Source organism: Triticum aestivum, chromosome 6D (genome assembly GCF_018294505.1).
Source record: "Triticum aestivum cultivar Chinese Spring chromosome 6D, IWGSC CS RefSeq v2.1, whole genome shotgun sequence".
Classification (NCBI taxonomy): domain Eukaryota; kingdom Viridiplantae; phylum Streptophyta; class Magnoliopsida; order Poales; family Poaceae; genus Triticum; species Triticum aestivum.
The window spans coordinates 166,671,913-166,679,060 of record NC_057811.1 but is presented as its reverse complement, the minus strand read 5'-3'; the positions used below and the strand labels follow the sequence as shown (position 1 = coordinate 166,679,060).

The window sequence follows — 7,148 nt, the reverse complement described above, 5'->3', positions numbered from 1 at the left end:
AATCTTATGAGATTAATGCCGCTTTGCTGAATCTTGTTATGAAAGATCAATTTTTCGGCCTTCCTAGTGAAGATGCAGCATCCCATCTAAATAATTTCGTTGAGTTGTGTGATGTGCAAAAGAAGAAAGATGTGGATAATGATATTGTTAAACTGAAACTATTTCCGTTCTCACTACGAGATCGTCCTAAAACTTGGCTTTCATCTTTGCCTAAAAATAGCATTGGTTCATGGAATAAGTGTAAAGATGCTTTTATTTCCAGATATTTTCCTCCCACTAAGAACATCTCCCTTAGGAACGATATTACGAATTTTAAGCAACTTGATCATGAACATGTTGCACAATCTTGGGAGAGTATGAAATTGATGATACGAAATTGCCCTACTCATGGTTTAAATTTGTGGATGATCATACAAATTTTTGATGCCGGATTGAATTTTGCTTCTAGAAATCTTTTAGATTCGGCCGCGGGAGGTACTTTTATGGAAATTACATTTGGAGAAGCTACTAAACTCCTAGATAATATTATGGTGAATTATTCTCAATGGCATACCGAAAGATCTTCTACTAGTAAAAAGTGCATGCGATTGAAGAGATTAATGTTTTGAGTGGAAAGATGGATGAACTTATGAAATTGTTTGCTAGTAAGAGTGCTCCTATTGATCCCAATGATATGTCTTTGTCTACTTTGATTGAGAATAATAACGAATCTATGGATGTGAATTTTTTTTATAGGAACAATTTTGGTAATAACGCGTATAGAGGTAATTTCAATCCTAGGCCGTTTCCTAGCAATTCCTCTAATAATTTTGGTAATTCCTATAACAATTCTTATGAAAATTATAATAATATACCCTCTGATCTTGAGAACAATATTAAAGAATTTATTAGTTGTCAAAAGAATTTCAATACTTTGGTTGAAGAAAAAATGCTTAAGATTGATGATTTGGCTAGGAATGTGGATAGAATTTATCTTGAGATTGATTCTCTGAAAATTAGATCAACTAGTCGTCAACCCGTGCATTCGCACGGGCTAGCATGTAAAGCAATACACTTTGATAATTATTTTTGTTTTGTGTTACATGATTTGCTTCATTTACCACTTCCAAAAAATGTTTTGGGTTTAAAAAATGGACAGTAGGTATGTAGCACATGCATATCTAATATGATTACATAATTTGGCAATTAAATTCTATTTTATAATGCTAACTTTCTACTGATATATAATTTATAATAATATTTTTAAAGTAATATATTGTCAGTGATCTAGGGGAAAGGGATTACTATTGTTTGGTCAAGTTGTGATTAGATGGTTTGTATGATGTTTCCTTTTTTGGTCGTCCCATCTCTCATTATTCTCAAATACTATGATATACAGTTGACATAAATATGAAGACGGTATTGGTGGGTAACATCGTTGCAAATGTGAAGTTCATTTATGTGCTATCTCCTTCGAAATTTTCCAATACAGAATATATAAGGATCTATGTTTAATTTTAAAAGATCAAGAGGTGCGTTGAAAGTAAACACTTTCTCTGGTTCTAGTAGTTCACAAAAACAATCAGCAATCCTCCCAGCATCTTAAATTTTTTTATACTTATTCATGAAATAATATTTTTATCTGCCACAACTTTATTTCATATGTTTTCACTCGATTCCATCCAAAAAGCGTATTATCATACCAAGATGAGAGGGCAATAATTTGTTTCATGTTTTGGTCGCAGAGAACGAATGCATGCACACTGTCCTATAGGTTATACATGCAATTCCCTAATAATAGGAAACACGTTTGGTTACATTATCTTACACGTTCGATTTATTCCATTAAGAATAAATATTTACCCTAACTTTTTCTGAATACCGTAGCCGAATGACACTAAACTAAATGTATGATTTTATTCTTCGTTATATTGCCTTCTTATTTACATAAATGTTGGATAGATGCCTTTATTATATGCCTTCAGTTATTGATCAATTTATTTATAAAAATAATATATTGAATTGGCAATTTCTAGATATTTTGGTGTAAGATGTATATTTAATCAGTTAACAGTGAGCTATACAAATAGTGATATATGACATACGTCTATACTCAGGCATGTAAATATGAGAACTTTGTCATGCATCATCCATAAGGATAGCTTTTGTATCATGTAAATATGAGGACTTCTGTAAGTATGAAATAGTCACGTTTGTGCTTTGCTTGATGTTTTTCCATCTTTATTTGTATATATCGATTTCTGGATAAAGATGTTGTCACTTCAGACCAATCAGTTGTTCCACCCACGTACATATATGTATGAATCATTTTGCAAGAAAACTAATTAAATAGAAGCATTAGCCGTGATGACTACACTACATTGTCGTTACGTTGGTTGCCTGCAGAAATTAATAATCAAATATAACTACGCCTCCGCACTACTCCAGTAGTCGTGTACACTCATCATGATACAATGGATCTGGCTGCAAAATGAAACGCGTGCACATGAGTAGCTTTCGTCAAGGCCGGAAGCCCACTTATGCTTGTTGATCTGCCACCGATAGAAATCTCGTTTGCTGAAGATAATCTCACCAGGTAGTTCCGAGGACTTCTATTAAATCTCAGACATAGATGTTAACAGAAAGAGAGCAACGTGATGTTTTTTTCCCAAAAATAGTACCCCCTTCGATCCAAAATAGGTGTAATAAGTGTCGCGACACTTATTTTGGATCGGAGCAAGCAGTAAAACTCACAATATACAATGATTCGCAAACTACTATGATGAGTTGGTTGAAGCACTGCATCATCTCCTGAAGATTGCAATTTCAGTTCAGTACGTACAGAAGGCAAGAGCTAGAGATAAAAACTAACGGCGCATATGTTTCCAAACTTAGTTAATAATAAGATCGTTGGACTTGCAATCAAAGTAATTCATATGATACACACTCATAAAGTTTTTAGTAGATGTTCCTATTGTCTTTGATTGATCATAAACATATTTCTGCCTATCTATATGAAGCTCGTTCCTACAATCCGAGGGAACTATTACATAAGCATGTGAGCAGACCAGGAAAACATCAAACAAAGCACAAACGTGATTTATTTCATATTATTTCAGGTGAGGAAACATCCATTAGAACGCCACCACCACTCCAACGTAATTCCTCCACTCGGTATATGATATGGAGAATAAAAAAAAAGGGTAGTCAGTACTTAGTTGGAAGCGTACAATATGTTAATTTTACAGGTATGAACTCATAATTTGCATGAAGAACATGCATGTACACCGTGTAATGTTGGGAAGACCAAATCCTTTAAAGAATAGGAGTGCAAGATGCCGTAATCTAAGAAAGGTAACTCAGTCAAGATATGTACCTGAATTACATCAGAAGAATTGTGATCGTGATACTATATGATTATCAATGAAACCCACCAAGTTTTAGTCTGAAGCATGCACCCCTACTCAACAAAAGATAAGGCCCCTGCCAGTGGGTCTATGATTTTTCTCTTGTACATCCCATCAAACACATGGAGTACACACATCTATAGATGGGAAATTTGAGTGCTGGTGGTTGTAGAGTGGTAGAAGGACGACACCTAGACATATATGATGAAATCAAGGATGGCGTAAAGAGTGCCCTTTTATTCTCCCGAAAAAGGCAATCAAGTTTGAGAAGATCAACTCAGATAAATTTGTCACAATCCAGATGACAGTTGCAATATTCTTAAGAAAAAAAGTAAATGTTTGTTATGGGATATGTTTCTGCTTCTAGGCTACAACACCAATTTATCTATCAGTCCTGTAAAAATATTTTTTTCACAAAAAACTGTTTTAGGGACAGAATAAGATGGAATAAATGTTCAATAAACTATCAGGCTACATATATTGGTTAAGCACCGATAAGAAATTTCAAACAGAACTTGCACTGGGCAAAATGGGCAGACTACAGGAAAACACCTCGCAGATTCTTGTACAGAGGGCGTATCAACATATTTTGGCACCGGGAAGAAGATCCAAACAATGATTCCATGAACTGAGAACCTGCAACGCCAATCCTGGTGAATATCCTCAAAGATTTTATTTACGACAGAGAAAACAAAACAGGAGTTCAGACCTCAGTGGGAGAGTAGCGAAATCGGCCTCAGAGCCGAAGAGAGGACGCACGGCCAAAAGCGCAAAATTGTAAGAGATTGCTCTATGATCTTGGCATCGGGGATTGCTCATACTTCGGCAGTAGCTGCAGTGGGTGCCCACGGTAGAGAGATCGCTCCTCCTCCTTGCCCACCATAAACAGAAACAGAGATGTCGATCCTCGGTTGATCAGATGGACTAATCATCATAAAACTGTAGAATCAACGTGGAGGGCCAAAGTTATTTGCTTAAAGTTTTCAGAGAACACTATGTGCAGTATGTAAACTGTCAGAAACACTATTATGCTGATGTATAAATCTAAGTAATAGACATGATTGGTACAGTCTACATTCATATATGAATTGGTGATTGTGTATCTTATTTCTCGTACGTTTGTCCCATCTCTCGAACCGTACTGCAAGAATTGTTTGTTCAAGAAACGATGCTAATTCAGCTCAATATAAATTACCTACAACTAATAAGAAACGATGAAGCAAAGTTGAATACATCTTCCCTATTTTTGTTTAAAAAAACATGAATCGATGAACGTATACGATTGGTAAAGAGGAGATATTAGTGGAGAATCACATGCATAGCGCTCTTGGCCTTTTTGACTTGACTCCTTTGAACCCAAACTTGATACGGCAGCATAACAGGCAGGATGACGGCGTTGACGACCCTATGTGCACGTACCAGGTAGTAAAGCAGGTCCACCTTGTATGTTTGTTTTGTAAAGACATGGTTCTTTTCACTATGAATGTGGCTGGGCAATGGGGCGGTGAAGAACATAGAGAGATCAGAGGCAACAATGGGCACACATTGAATTTTTCTGCTATGCTTCTTGATGTACAGAAATGGATGTTTCCTCTTCTGGTCTCAATTAGCCCCTGAAAAGGATCAGATTATTCCAATGGCTTCTTCTTTTTCTGCTTGCACCCTTGAGAGTTGGGTGCCCTTCGCTTTCGATGTCCGATGCGTCTGTGTGTTTGACAGTCGACTGAACCGTTGATGGTGCCGCAATGCAATGCATCTTGAACATATTCAGGCATGTATGTAAACTGCTATCTACATCAGGGCCATACTATATTAAAATCATCAAGTACCTTGTACCAAGTAAAGAGTAATCATCAAAAAAATCATCAAGCACCAAGTAAAGAGTATTACCGAGAATCATGCAAGCTTTCTACCCAACTTGCAGCTTTTATCTCCCCTGCTTGGGTATGTATGCAGACCCAAAATAGTACAGCTTGGAATTCAGCGAGATGCATTGCATAGTTCAACCAAGGAACAGCCGTTGCCCGTTGGCATACCCATCTGCATGCTGGAAACCGGAAACGGCCACCAATCCAGCTTCTTCCTGAAAAACAGAGCAGAGAAGAATAGAGTAGAGATATAACGGGAGATACACATGAAGGTTGGCTTATCTGCTTGGAGGTTCACGACGATGTCCGAAGGAACACGGTGTGGTTAAGATTAGGCGACAGAGGATGTTGGCCGGCGCGATCTGTAGGAGTCGGAGTCGAGGCGCTGGCCGATGGGAGAGGAGAGCCCCTCCGCTCGTCGGAGGAGCAACGCTGCTATGGTTGGATGGTCGGAGGAGGGGCGGCCTGCCTCGCCTCCGCAGGCCGGTGTCAGTCGGTGCCCTCCGCGAGGAACTCCGGGTTGGAGAGGATCCTTGGGAGATATGAGACCTCAGGGGTGGAGAGAGCCGGCGAGTTCGGGACGGCGGCGAGATACGACCTTCTAGGGAGGCGGAGAGCACCGGAGAGCCGACGACCGGGACTCCGTTGTGGGCTGGCGGCGGGGGCTTACGGTGGCGGCTGCAAGGGGATTTTTTTGAGTCGCTGCAAGGAGATGGGAGAAATAATAGGCCTGAGAGAGAAGAAGGTAGGACAGGTGGAAAATAAAATGAACCGCTTTTTTCACTTGCCCGTGGCATAGTGGGTAATTTCTGTCAAACTCGATTAATCTACCCCATAATAACTCGGTCCCGTTAGATTAACGGCTCCTGATTACTGATTAACGTAGTAGTTTATAGGGAGTCACAAATTAGTATAGGTATACATAGATAGATAGATAGATATAGATAGATAGATTCCACCCAAGCATGATATTAATCAATCTCTGAAAGCTATGAGAATTTCTATGTATGAGTGCAAAGAAAGAACCGCTAAGATGCGTGCTAAGCGAGAGTGGCTTGTAAAAGCGTGTTCTTTTAGTTTTTGTGAAAATAATGATGAAGATCTTGAAGTGATTGATGTTACTCCTATTGAATCGTTGTTTTCTAATATAAATCTTGATAAAGATGGGACTGGAGATGAGTCAAATCTATAATACCTAAATAGTTCATCCCCACTAAGCTATTTCTCTCAACATGCAGCCTATCCACAAACACACTTGCCACATCAACGTTTTGTTAGGGACTTACATACAGGACCAATCAATGCAGCAACCCTGCCACATAAGCCTTCAGTTACTGCTAAGGGCCCACTACAATATGTCCTCACGAGCACCCTTTCATTCTGATTCGGTGCTCTCGCAAGCCACACAAAACGTCCCCCTTCCCATTCCACTTCCACTTCCTCCTTTAATTCCCAACCCGTCCTCTGCCTCCACCGGTCTACCTTCTTGCCCCCCCAAACAAATCTTCCTCCCTGAGACCTCCTAATCTCGTGGCGTGACCAGCCACTGCTTGCAGCGCCGGCTGCTCCTGGCCGTGGTGGAGCTGGATGGTGGTCTGGAGTTGTTCTTCCCCGGCCGTGCGGGAGTTGGAAGATGGTGTGAGTGCCCTCGGTCGTGCAGGGCTTCGGTGTTCTGTGATGTTACGTGCATGATGGCGAGGTGCTGCGGCGGCGGCGGTGTGATACATTACAGCCAACTGGCCTCAATTCATCGTGATGGGTGGAGGTGGGCGATGTTACGGATGAAAATCTTGCCCGTCTTCGGTCGGTGTTGGCGACGACGGCGCCTGCGGGTGTCGTTTCCCTCCTTGGAGGCGTCGTTACGGTGTGTCGGCATCTCCCCCTTCTCCGGGCG

At 40.2% G+C, this 7,148-nt stretch overlaps 1 long non-coding RNA gene across 2 annotated transcripts; it reads right to left on the bottom strand.

Moving 5' to 3' along the window:
* Positions 1-3,688: 3,688 nt before the first annotated feature.
* Positions 3,689-5,997, bottom strand: LOC123144333 (uncharacterized). Of its 2 annotated transcripts, none has more exons than XR_006471378.1 (4): positions 5,277-5,997; positions 4,701-5,177; positions 4,096-4,325; positions 3,689-4,022 (listed from the first exon to the last, which is right to left on the bottom strand). It is a non-coding gene; the product is annotated as an uncharacterized lncRNA (long non-coding RNA). The 2 variants fall into 2 exon arrangements; XR_006471377.1 differs by having other exon boundaries at positions 4,806-5,177.
* Between the last annotated feature and the right edge of the window lie 1,151 nt (positions 5,998-7,148).